Below are 13994 nucleotides of genomic sequence, written 5' to 3'. Positions count from 1 at the left end.
CTCGCACACAAAGGCCATTGTGGCATCGTCAAGGCCCTGACGGCATGCCAGATGTGGCCGGGCGTGCGCGCAAGGTGCAGACAGAAAGGGCGGCGAGGCGGGTTGAAGGGAAAAGAGAGGGCGGTCCGAAGAACAGGAATGATCCGTTGTAACAAAGCTTGAATTCCCTTCACTTTGGGCAAACATTTTTGGGTAAAAGTTGAGCTCACTCTCCGCAGACAGTATTGCAGATTCTCGACATCTTTCCAACTAGCACGTGTATGCTGATAGTCGAAAAGATATAGAATCATGAACTTTAACACGTCCATGGCGAGATACAAAATTATGGGAACAACGGTATTGTGTACACGAGTCAGGGAATTAAAACGACACCAATTTATTATCTCTGTAAGGTTTCCTTTAAACAGTGAAGCTGGTCTCAGCAGTGATAACGACAGCATATCATTTAACATGGCTCAACAGGACATGTATATGTCTGGTGTTGGCTTCATGGATAGGGTGGTGGGCTTCGGATCCGAGGGTCCCGAGTTCAAATCCTGCTTGGATGTTTAATTATTACCAGGTGGGGTTGACTCAGCCTGTCATCCTTCTGAGGTCAGCAAAATGAGTCCCAGCTTGCTGGGATGATCGAGCCATTCGAGCATCCTGTGTCGGAGTGGCGACGCGTCCAGGATTGTGCCCAATAGATCAGGAGACTGCGTAGGCAGCACCGACGCTCTGCACAGATTGTGGTCCCAATGGATTTGGATTTGGAACAGGACATTTGAAGGAATTGAAGAATAGTAATCTCCCATTATCATCCCTGAAAATGTTGCATATTCAGATATTAAACCCTTTCCAGTTTGACAAAACTCCAAGATTATTCCCTTTGGGGAAATCCATGAAGTATATACTCTTCAAAATAAGAAACTTTAACCCACCCCCCCACCCCTAACTAATGCACTTTAAATTTAATCTGCATAATCCAGCAACATAGCAATTTTTATACACCCCCACCCCACCAGATACCCCCCCTCTCCTCTCCCCCTCCACACTCTCCTTCACCTCCTCCCTCCCTTTCCCCTCACCGCTCCACTTCCCCTGCTCCCCAACCCTCCTCCCCTGTATTCCCATCAGCGAAGCAACAGGTGGTATTTGCTGGTATAATATAAAATGTGGATAAATAATGTTTGCAGGATATAAACAGGCCCCCTCCCCAACAAAGTACAGTACCATCTATTCTGAGACAATGATAGGATCTTCCTATTTTTCTTACTTTGTAACAAAACTGACTGAAAATAATTTTCAAGAAATTCAGTTCTGTATTTTAAAATAATCACTTACATTTTGTTTTCGATTTGAGACCGATGCTAGAACCAGGGGCCATACAAAGCCCGAGAGTAAAGAAGAGGAGAGTGAAGATGGTAGTAAGGTAGGGGACTTTTACTCAGAGAGTAGTTAATGGATGGGATGGTCTCCCTGGAAAGGTAGTGGCAGCAGAAACAGGAGATAAGTTTAAATTAGAATTAGATAGGTACCTGGAAGTTATGGAGATAGAGGGGTACGGGGATGTTGGCAGGACTTTAGGTTGTTGGATATTGATGAGTGATTGTGTGCATCTGTACGGAATGGCTGTTGGTCGGGGTCTCGTCAAGGAAGGGGGGGGGGACACAAAAATGTACAAAAACTACAAAAAAAACCCACTTAATTAAAAAAAAAAACTTTTACATTTTCTTCATTTGATCTTGTGTTGATAAATTAGTGTGGTGTTGATGTGGTGCAGGTACGATGGGCTGAATGGCCTTCACCTGTGTCTAATTTCGGTGTTTCCTTGTGTTCACAATAGGCTTCTCCTTCACAACATACCTTTTAGTGTGTTTTTTTTTTTTATGGTAGCAGTTTTTCGCCAGACATAAGTTTGTCAGATGCAAACCTCATGAGTCAGACAACATCTTGTGTGTGTTGGTGACCACATCGGAACTTTAAGTGAAAAGAACGAACACAAAATGTCTGCACGGCAGCCATGACCTCTGTCAGAGTTGGGAATGTCTGTCCAACATCCATTTTCTGACTGAACAAGACACCATCGATGTATCCCACGTGGGTTGTGCAATGCTTTGAAAATGTCGATAAAACATTCTGACCCCTTAACCGAAATAAACAGCCGCTGACTTTCTCCGAGACCACAGCGGTCAACAATGGCACAGAGTCATGCCATGCGCAGCGGACATAAAATGGCTGCCCGGAAGTCGACCCTCGCAAAAAAAATAAAAAATAATTGGGGTCATCAGGAATTATTGGGGAAGGTCGGGTTATTGGAAATTGAACATTTTCATTTTAGGCCTAAAGAAGATATAAGCACACCTGACACTATGCCGAGGCTTCAGATTTTGGCCCGTTCATGAGACTGCACGGTTGAAATGAAATGTCCCAGAAGATAAAGAAAATAGGGTCACATTTGTACATGGAGTGTTTGAAAATAACACTTTAATTTTTCTTCCTATGAAACATTATATCTTCACTAATAACTGTGTGTGTGTGTGTCAGTGTGCATGTCAGTGTGTATGTCAGTGTGCGTCTCCTCCATAACTCCAAAACCATAAAACCTAGCAGCCTGAAACTTTGCATGCATACAAAGAGAACTCCAAGGAAGTGCAAGAGTGAAAATTGGTTTAAGTTAATAAAAACACCCCTTTAGATGATAACTAACGGCCATATTTAATTATATCCTTCATCAGGCGATCCTCGGCCACCTCGTCCTCTGGGGTCTTAAGGCGCATCCTGGGTAACCTCGCTGGGGTCTGAAGCTGACTTTTTTTTGGCCTGCTCAACCATACCCTGAGTTGGAACAGGCCGCAGCGATTTCTTAACGATAGTTATTTTTTTTCACTTTCCTCATTCGTATTATCGAACGCCTGTTCATCGTCGCTACAAATCGCTGGATACATTGCAATGCTTATAAACACCCAGAGACGCCAGCATTTGTGGCTTTATTTCATTTCGGTACATGCCATAACCTCTCGAATCTCTTAAACTAAACCGATTTATAGAATTTAAGCTCCAGAATTGAACTTCGCAGTTCCCAACAGCTAAAAAAAAGTGTTGATTCGTCCAATTCGGACATATTTGATATTTCGGGCGTCTCGGGAGGTGTGTGTTTAATATGACAGTTCGGTGATTGCTAATCGCATGCCAAGCGAGCCGTTCCTTGTCAACCATTTTGTTGGAGTGCTTAAGCCACTTGGCGAGCGCTGTACAATATTTGCACTGTCACTAAATACTGTATAACAAACAACTTGAACAAAGTTCAGGGGCCACTCACGTGCGTTGGACACATGTTGTTCTGCAGTCATCTTGACATAGTTAAATACAAATAGATTAAAAAAAACGTTTTGTTAACATCATGACAGGATAACCAAGAGGCATGCACACTCGTTATAAGCTGTCTCACCTGTGTTAAAATCCAGAACCAGCTATAAACTGTCATCTCGGTGTTACACCAGCAGGGTGATTCATCAATGTGGGTATCCTCTCTTGGATGGACGTTAAACTGGGCGGAACATCTACTGGAATCCCCCCCCCACCCCGCACTCTCCCATCCCTCTCTCCTCTCCCTCTCCCACCCCTATCTCTCTCTCTCCCACCCCTATCCTCCTCTCCATCCCACCCATATCCCCTCTCTGACTTCTCTCTCTCTCTACCTCCCTTCCCTCCCTCCTCTCTCTCTCTACCTCCCTTCCCACCTCTCTCCCTCCCTTTTCCTCCCCCCCCCAATTAATATTCCCGTCAGCGAAGCGACGGGTTGTATTTGCTGGTATAGAATAAAATAACTCCAATCAGAAATTTTTGACATGCTTTTATACCAGTATAGTACTACCTCTCGAAGCAAGAGAAAACCAGAGTTCATAGAATACCTTACCCCACCCAGCGGGTGGAAAATTTGGTTGGTCATGACGTGAAATGCTGTAATATTTGGTCCAAGTACTGCTAAACGGAACGTTTTCGAAAGTAATAAAAAGGCAATTTGTGTTCTCCAGTGAGTGTTCAAGTTGTTAATTAAATTGAAACAAAATAAAAATTTTAAAGTTTGGAGAAAACACAAAAAAATCTCAAGTTTACTGACATTGATGCAGCATCTTTTACACCACCTTATTTAACCCATTATATTCGTCATTTGTGCATTTTTTTTCCCCTTCCTTTATGATGTCATTAAAAACAGTAAGTTTCCTGTTTGTAATGATTTTCAATTCTGTTTGACTGTCAGACAGGCAGAAAGTAAAAAAAAATATATTATCTCACTCCTCTGCGCATGTACAATCAGGACGAATTCAGAACCAAAGTACTGATAAACTACTGGTTTGTTTTCTGATTAGTGTTCAAAATGTAACATTCATTTGAAATTAAGTTGCAATTCCACGATCATAAACCCATGTTTGTGGACAGACAGACAGAAATGAACCAATTGCTTACCCCCACCTCCCCCCCAGCCACCACCCACCCCGCTTTTCGCTTCGTATACACGGGCTAAATATATAAAAGTACACGGAAGGAGCACACAAACAACAACAATCAACAACCACCACAGCCACGATGTAACAACGACGACACTACTTGGTTTACATGAGTAGACAATACTTTGTATCCTGGGTACCAAACCTCCAGCCATCGACGACACAGACACATTATTCACCAGGTCTGATTGTGTTCACCTTTCACACCTCCACTGTGGGCACCACTCACAGCTTTTACAGGACAAACATAGACTCGACGACACCACTGATACCTCTCTCTGCCAGACCTCCCCAAACACAATAAAACACATGATGGAAAACGGTGCAGTCCTGGCTCCACAGAGGCAAGAGCACAACATCTTACAAGTGAGGGACCTCCGGGTCGCTCCTGGAAGAATGATCGTCTCTGTCCATGTCTGCTGGAGCAGAACTGACCGGGTCTAATGAACAACTACACATTACAAAAGATCCTTTATTCACTTGGGTTTCACTTCATTTTACATCCTCATTCAGATTCAAAGATGGCCATGCAATATGTCTGTGACATGCAACAACATGCTGTCCTTTGGTCAAACCCATCAGTGAAACTACAGGTAGGCACGGCTAGTGTTGAGCTCAAAGAAAAAGCAAAAAGACAGGCTCGAAGGCCTTGAGGATCCCAACTCGGAACCTCGTTTCAAACGTGATCACGTTTACATCAAGATACCACCGGTGTTTACATCGATCTGAGGCTCGGAGAGAGACTTGGACATCTATCATGTGCAGGGCAGGGACATTGGGAGACATCAATGGGCCTTTTGCACACTGACGAGGACATTTGAAGACAATGGGCAAATTGAGATAGTAAATTAGATTTGAACCTGTGTACGCAGCATCTCGAGATAAGTAATCAGGTGGGAATGCCAACAAGGATGACGCTAAAAATATCAAATATATTTTTGGATAAATCACAGACACACAGGACTACTTAATGACATATATATATATATATATATATATATATATATATATATATATATATATATATATATATATATATATATATATATATATATATATATATATATATATATATATTTAGCAGCGTCTCACGTAGCGAACGCTGCTCATAGAGAGCTCGGCGTTGTTCTTCTTATTGTTATTCTTGTTCTTGTTCTTCTTGTGAAGACAAAACCTTAACCTCTTGGACTTGTATATACAAGATCCGGATCTCCTTAAATACTGAGCACATGTACACATCCTCGCATTGACGGTGCATTTTGAGAGCATCTATCATGAACTTTTAAATATATTCGGACATTTGCTTTAAGGTTTCGAAAAGTTCACGTTACCATTTTAAGATTATTCCATTTATCGTATTGTACTTTCGTAAATACATTATTTATTTCGTAAATACACTATATATCGTAAATACGTAAATACATTATGACGGGTCTCGCTATTGGCTTAATCAAGGCACGTGACGAAATATTGGAAGTTTTTTTTTATTTTTTTTATTTTTAGCCGACAAAACCTTTAGGACGCTGGTCTTGGACACATTTGTCCTTGTTAATGAAAGAACAAGGCTGTGAATATATGTGGAAGCGTACATCATTCAATCTCTCCATTTGCAACTTGCACTCAGCCCCGAGCATCGGACTGGGAACCTGGGCCAAGGTAATTTCATTAATCCTCACCAGGTGTGATTCAGACAAATAAGGATTGGATGAACCAGCTAGCGATAGCAATGAATAACTGTTATTACTTTCTTGGTGACAATGAAGAAAAATTAAAGATAATTTAATCGTTCTCTTTGATCTCTCGGCTTGGCATGCTGGCTTACAGACCTCGCCTTTGGCCTGGTTGTCCGTGGTAATCAAGCAGGGAACTCTGTGCAAGTCCCAAACAGCTCTCCGGGTGCTTCGTAACACTGGCTTGTAAATATCGACATCTCGGTCCCGTCCTCCGGGGTCCTCTTTTGCTACCATTCATCATGCATTTTGAGCGCGATGTAATCAGGCGAGTGCCGACAAGCTCCTCAACACCAGCTGGTCCATGACACGTAATGAAGCCATCGAGCGACCTGCAATGCCCCGGTTACATCATGTGCATATGCAACCTGGCAATCCCATAATATTGAGGGCACTTGGTTCGGGTTTCAGCGCAACAATAAATTTCATGAGTTCTAGTTAAACAAAAAAATTTATCAAAATGTCCTGCGAAGCAGAATAGATTAATTAAATGCCTGTGTTGGCCTCATGGTTGTTAGGGTGGTGGGCTTGGGATCCTTGGATCCTAAGTTTAAATCCTGCTCGGCCGTTGAATAAATACCAGGTGGGGTTGACTCTGCCTGCCATCCTTCCGAGGTTGGCAAAATGAGTGCCAGCTTGCTGGTATCCTGTGTCGGAGTGGCGACCCGTCCAGGATTGTGTCCAATAGCCAAGGAGACTGCTTAGGCAGCACCAACGCTCTGCACAGAGTATGGTCCCGATGGATGGATGGATGGATATTAATTAAAACCGATTGCATACCAATGGTTGATGTTGGATTGGAGTTACAGGAAGCTCACAGATTCTGAGCTCATGTCTGTGTCGGCTCTTTACGCGTCCAGCAACAGGCCTCGCTTTGACGCCTCGTAGGCATCATTCAAATGAACCTTTTAAACAGCCATTAAAAGGACACACCTGCATGAGAAACCCTTTAACTGCAACAACGTGTTGCACTTTCTGTAAAGACATCCATCCATAGTTGCAGGTGGTTTGCAATTTCAGCCAAAATTCGTAATCCTATTCCAGTGGGAAAGGGAAGTGAATGCCCAACCAAGAAAGCGTTTCTCCCATCAATGCACGTCGACCACATCGACTTTACCTGGGACGGCGTTCACAACCTTCGGAGCATGAGAGTTACGAGGTTTCTCCATCGGCAGCTCGGTCAATAATCAGAACCACGCGGTCACACGACGCGTCCGAGGAAACCCGAAAGCTTTTGTGGGATGAGACCGATTGGTATGGATGACTTGAACAGACAAGAGTGTGAAGGAATGCGTTGAGGGGACAATCCCCTAATGATATCCTTTCAGTTCCTCCAGCATGTGTGTGTAGGCGCGTGCGCGCGCGCACACACACACACACACACACACACACACACACACACACACACACACACACACACACACACACACACACACACGCGCACACACACACACACACACACACACACACACACACACACACACACACACGCGCACACACACACACACACACACACACGCACACACGCACACACACACGCACACACGCACACACGCACACACACACACACACACACACGATGGGAAGATGAGTGCTTTAGCCGTCAGAGAGTGGCAGAGATGCAATTGGGCCAATTAAATGATTGTTTGAGAAGTTTTGTTTTAATGACTAAATCTCCAGGGACGTCGGCAACGTCTTGCTGAATCTTTTGATCATAATTGTCCTCCAGCTCAATCTGTAATGGTGAACGAAGAGAGGGTGTTCTTTTCCCATGATCGAGCTCGTCCGTACAGAGGGAAGCACGGAGTGCAGCACACTCGCGGATCCTTCACCGAGACCGAAAATTAAAAGTGTGTGTTATTTTTTCCCACAACCCTCTGCCATTACATTGTCCCATGCACAATGGGATCGTCTTGTCCAATCGCATGTTGGCGGGTAGTTTGAAAAGATAAAAAAATAACGTCTCCATCTTCATTCCGCAACGGATTTTGGGAATTGGTCGTGGATTTCGTAAATTAAATAATAAAAACAAACGTAATATTACACACCATACTCCTCTTCCTTTCCATGTACACACACCATACTCCTCTTCCTTTCCATGTACACACACCATACTCCTCTTCCTTTCCATGTACACACACCATACTCCTCTTCCTTTCCATGTACACACACCATACTCCTCTTACTTTCCATGTACACACACCATACTCCTCTTACTTTCCATGTACACACACCATACTCCTCTTCCTTTCCATGTACACACACCATACTCCTCTTCCTTTCCATGTACACACACCATACTCCTCTTACTTTCCATGTACACACACCATACTCCTCTTACTTTCCATGTACACACACCATACTCCTCTTACTTTCCATGTACACACACCATACTCCTCTTCCTTTCCATGTACACACACCATACTCCTCTTACTTTCCATGTACACACACCATACTCCTCTTACTTTACATGTACACACACCATACGGACTTCCTTTCCATGTACACACACCATACTCCTCTTCCTTTCCATGTACACACACCATACTCCTCTTCCTTTCCATGTACACACACCATACTCCTCTTCCTTTCCATGTACACACACCATACTCCTCTTCCTTTCCATGTACACACACCATACTCCTCTTCCTTTCCATGTACACACACCATACTCCTCTTCCTTTCCATGTACACACACCATACTCCTCTTCCTTTCCATGTACACACACCATACTCCTCTTCCTTTCCATGTACACACACCATACTCCTCTTCCTTTCCATGTACACACACCATACTCCTCTTCCTTTCCATGTACACACACACCATACTCCTCTTCCTTTCCATGTACACACACCATACTCCTCTTCCTTTCCATGTACACACACCATACTCCTCTTCCTTTCCATGTACACACACCATACTCCTCTTCCTCTCTCCATGTACACACACCATACTCCTCTTCCTCTCTCCATGTACACACACCATACTCCTCTTCCTTTCCATGTACACACACCATACTCCTCTTCCTCTCTCTATGTACACACACCATACTCCTCTTCCTTTCCATGTACACACACCATACTCCTCTTCCTCTCTCCATGTACACACACCATACTCCTCTTCCTCTCTCTATGTACACACACCATACTCTTTTCATGATGTGAGGGTAAACACATCATGATTATTCATAATTATTTTGTTCATTTAGGGAAGGTGGTGTGTGCCGTGGTGTGTGCCTGTGATCTGGGCCTGGAAGACCAAAGGAATCATTGGAGGAGATCGTCCTTCACTAACAGCTTTGACCATGTTATCAGGAGCATCATGTCCTCGTCACGCTGTGTGTGCATCATCAGGACCCACGGGAGTCTCTAATGTGGAAAACCATACGAGGAGCCAAGGTGGCGCGTGCGAACTGGGGCAGGTAATTACACCTGGACACAGAACAAACACTCACGAGCTGTTTGTAAAGAAAACATGTTCAGCTCCACCAGGGGAGTTAAACCGTCACACCATAAACTGAAGTACGTTGGGAAAGGTGTGTGTGTGTGTCGGTGTGTGTGTGCGTCGGTGTGTGCGTGCGTGTCGGTGTGTGTGCGTGTCGGTGTGTGTGCGTGTGTGTGTGTGCGTGTCGGTGTGTGCGTGTCGGTGTGTGTGTGTGTGCGTGTCGGTGTGTGCGTGCGTGTCGGTGTGTGTGTGTGTGTGTGTGTGTGTGTCGGTGTGTGTGCGTGTCGGTGTGTGTGCGTGTCGGTGTGTGTGCGTGTCGGTGTGTGTGCGTGTCGGTGTGTGTGCGTGTCGGTGTGTGCGTGCGTGTCGGTGTGTGCGTGCGTGTCGGTGTGTGTGTGCGTGTCGGTGTGTGTGTGAGCGTGTCGGTGTGTGCGTGCGTGTCGGTGTGTGCACGTGCCGGTGTGTGTGTGCGTGTCCGTGTGTGTGTCGGTGTGTGTGTTTATGTGTGTATCCTCCCTGGGATAATAGTGTGGATGGAAAGAGGGGCGGGGAAGGGGGATCGCGGTGTGTGTGTGTGTGTGTGTGTGTGTGTGGCGTACGAGCATGGACGGAGAAAGCAGGGGATTGAGTGTGTACATCAGCAAAGAGGAGCGCGGCGTCTGTGCACATCGAAAGGAGGATATGGTGTGCGTCCAAGCAGAAAGGCAGAGATGTGAAGTATGTGCACGCATAGCATGGTGTGCGCACGGGGGATGGTGTGCGCACGAGGGGGATGGTGTGCCCGTACTCGCGAAAATCTACATCGTTCTAAATCAGAGCCAAATGAAGACGAACACAGAAGAAACAAATTTCCGCACAAAAGCAACACACACACACACACACACACACACACACACACACACACACACACACACACACACACACACACACACACACACACACACACACACACACACACTCCCGGCGTTACACACCTGAACTTTTCCAGTGGCTCCGAGGTGGCGTCCAACCGGATAGTCGTCCCTTTTGTCCCAGGACACGGAGCAGCGAGCGAAGACCGGCGGGGCTGGTGGGGAAGAGCGAGGAGGATGGTAACGGACCGCAGGACGCGCCCGCTCCTCTCGAGTCGCGAACTCCTGCGTCCCACTCGGGAGGAGACGAACCGAACCTCAAGCTCCGCCCCCTTCGCTTCTCCGGTCCAATCGTGTGGGCTGAGAGGAGACCGAGGGCGGAGCTTGAGGGCGTGGAAAGAGGAGCGAGGCCGAGGGAAGGCGAAATGAGCGACGTCGGACGTAAAAGGACGTGACGCGTCGAGGTGTGACGTCATCCGATCTCCACCTGATCGTCGCTCTGCTCCAAACGTTGTAGTTGTAACCCGCCCAGGTAAACGCGCACCTGGTGATGAAATATAAATAAATAAATCGGATGAATGGTGACGATTTGGACAAATATTCACTTCCATCGGACGTGAAGGATTCCGAGTGAACGGTTCAGATGGGAATCGGAAATTTGCGGAGAGGTCTCCGGGCCGGCGCGCCACGAAGTCTGCGCAACGCGCCTGTGGTCACAACGGTAATTGTGCGCAGATGGTCATTGATAGGTTTGGTCCCAGGAGGGTTAAAATGGACGACAAGTCCAAGTATTACAAGATAACATATTCCTACTGACGGTTAAACTTGTGCAGAGTTCCATTTTTAATAAAGAGAGAGAGAGAGAGAGACGAGTTCTCATTGTTCGGAGGAGGGATGGGGATGGGGTTGGGGGTGGGGAGCTTCATTCGGATCAAAGTCATCGACAAGTTCACAAGTTTTCACATGATGACGTAGGCGGCACCAAACCACGCCCCTTTAATACCCCCACCCAATGGGATCGTCGAGGGCCGCACGCGCACGTCTCGCTCAGCTGCCTCGCCGGGGTTCGAATCCACACCGAGTTATAAAAACCGTCATCCCGAGCAGCTTTCACAGGCAGTCAGGGCTCTTCAATGTGCTCACGGTTAGCTCGGCGTCCCGGATGCCGGTGTTAGTCGATGGATGTTAAAAAAAAAAAGAGATCCCACGATGCCTTTCATGAAAAGCAGGCGAGTTATCGCCGGCATCTTGACCAAATTCCAAAATTCCTGCACTCGCTCGACTTCCCGAGTCGGAGTGGCGACCCGGTACCGAGAAGTCGAGTCGATGCTCGGGCAGCACCGGCGCTCTGCACACGACATGATGATGATGGTGATGATTATGGTGATGGTGGTGATGGTTGATATGGATGATGATGATGATGATTGAACATTGTATTCAAATCTGTTCCCGTTTATTGGCCCAGCTTGCCCGGTTCGTGCTCACCACGAGGCGACCCCATTCCCCCCTTGGTGTCTCCCCTCTACAGTGTAGTCGTGTAGTGTTTACCACTCCTCAACCACGACCACCATCCCCTCCCACCCCTCCTTTGCGGCTCACACAGCTGCCATTTCTTTATCCCCCTTTAAAAATGGAATCTGCATACAGCTGCAGTTCAGGGTTCAACCTCCATCCCGCACGACCTTTGTCAATATATTTCCCAAACAAAGGATGAAACTTTCAATATTGTGACGTTTTCCTCCAAACGGTTGGGGTGGAAGGAGGAGAAAGTTGTCACACTCATTATAATAATATGGCCAGGCAAACCAATTAAGTGGTGTTCCCAACAAAATGATGAATATGGACTACATGGCCATTTGAACAACAAAATTATCACCCCCATTGTTCTCATGCACACCTTCGTCATACAACCGATGATCATCTTCAATTGGTTGCTCCGTTTCACCTTGCTGTCTCAACCAATGGTTCTCATGACGTTGGCAACCAAGGTTTGAATCCCACATGCTGCCTTATGACTGTGTGGCTTTGTCCTTTGTCTACTAATGTCTTTGTAATTCATATTCAAGTAAATTGATATCTTTATCCCAGATGTGGTTTATGTACAAGTTCAACTATGTGCTTTCAGGACATCAATGTCACGTGACATAAACTGGAAGGGTACTCGGTGGAGCGCATACAGTCCATAACTAGTTGAGATATCGTTTGAGCCCAATCACTCAATGGTGAAGAATCATTTCAAAAATTCACGGGTCTGGATTCGGATCTTCACCAAAATCGAATAATTTCATCAGTGTCACATACCCAAGCTCTCCACCAAATTTCGGCCAAATCCGTCTTCAACTTCTTGAGATATCTTGTTCACAAACAAACAGACAAGCCGGTAGGCGGCGATGGGTCGCCGAGCATGGAAACTATAAGATATAGAGCAAAATGGATGTCATATAGCAGATAGGGAATCACCTTAAGATTATGCATATCAAATCTCATCCAGTTCCATCTACTGATAACTACTCGGTATCCATTTGAATGAAAAGTACCAAAAATGCGGTTTGAAATCGGAAATCCCCAAAGTTCGAGGGGGTGCTGTGGGTGAACTAAGATCTAAATTGAAAATCCGGCTCGATCATTGTGCACAATGTATTCCAGACGATTAGTGTGAATTTTCATGACCATCCGACTGTAATCCTAGGAGGAGTAGCATTTGACGCAAAGGCACCTCCAGCTCTCGCATATTATCGATTTTTGCACTAATTGACCTTTGACCCCTGACCTAAGCAAAATCGGTGAATATGTCCTGAGGCAAAGTTGTAGTACTCATTGAGTACCATGAACCTGCAAAGTTTCATTCGTATCGATGCACTCACCTGGTCGCTAGGGGGCTTTCGATTTTCCACAATTTTCACGCATACCCTAATTGTAGGGGGCGCTGCGGATAAAGTATTCCATATATCACAAAAACCGGAATATATTTGATAGAGCATCACCTGTAGATCATTCGTGCTAAATTTCATAACCCTACGTGGGTTAATGGCTTTCGGAATTGATTTCTCGTGAACGGTACCGATTTCGAAGGTTTTTAGGTTGTTGCTGGGGAACCAAAGCGTCCCTAGCAACCATCACAATTTCCAAAGCACTAGATCATAAGATATACCTACCACCCGAGTTTGGTCAAAATCCGCCCACGTTTACTACCAATTATGCTGATGACAAACGAACAAACATCCAAACAAACATCCAAACAAACAGACAGAATTACTGACAATAAGGGTCACCTATATCGGTGACCCAACAAAGACAGACAGATAGGGGTGAAAATATAACCTCCATCCACCTTCAGTGGTGGAAGTAAAAAGCGTAGTCGAGAGGGTGGTATTTTTAATTTAGGCAATGTACCACAACTACAACAAAGGCTGCCTTCGTTCCTGAATTTCTAACTTCCTTCACTCACACAGTCAACGTGTAGCCAACAAGGGAACCC

At 45.6% G+C, this 13994-nt stretch overlaps 1 protein-coding gene across 6 annotated transcripts in view; it reads right to left on the bottom strand.

The window, feature by feature from the left end:
• LOC147011126 (rho guanine nucleotide exchange factor TIAM1-like) overlaps positions 1-10843 on the bottom strand; it is a 158561-nt gene extending 147718 nt beyond the window's left edge. For 5 of the 6 annotated variants that reach the window (XR_015052466.1, XM_085859913.1, XM_085859912.1 and 2 more), the window contains exon 1: positions 10640-10843. The gene's annotated coding sequence lies outside the window, so the exon portion shown is untranslated. The remainder of the gene's footprint in view (positions 1-10639) is intronic. The other variant, XM_085859914.1, reaches the window with a different exon arrangement.
• Between the last annotated feature and the right edge of the window lie 3151 nt (positions 10844-13994).

Source organism: Eptatretus burgeri, chromosome 16, assembly GCF_056783735.1.
Source record: "Eptatretus burgeri isolate ZD-2024b chromosome 16, Ebu_testis_v1, whole genome shotgun sequence".
Lineage (NCBI taxonomy): Eukaryota > Metazoa > Chordata > Myxini > Myxiniformes > Myxinidae > Eptatretus > Eptatretus burgeri.
This window is presented reverse-complemented; position numbering and strand designations above follow the sequence as displayed.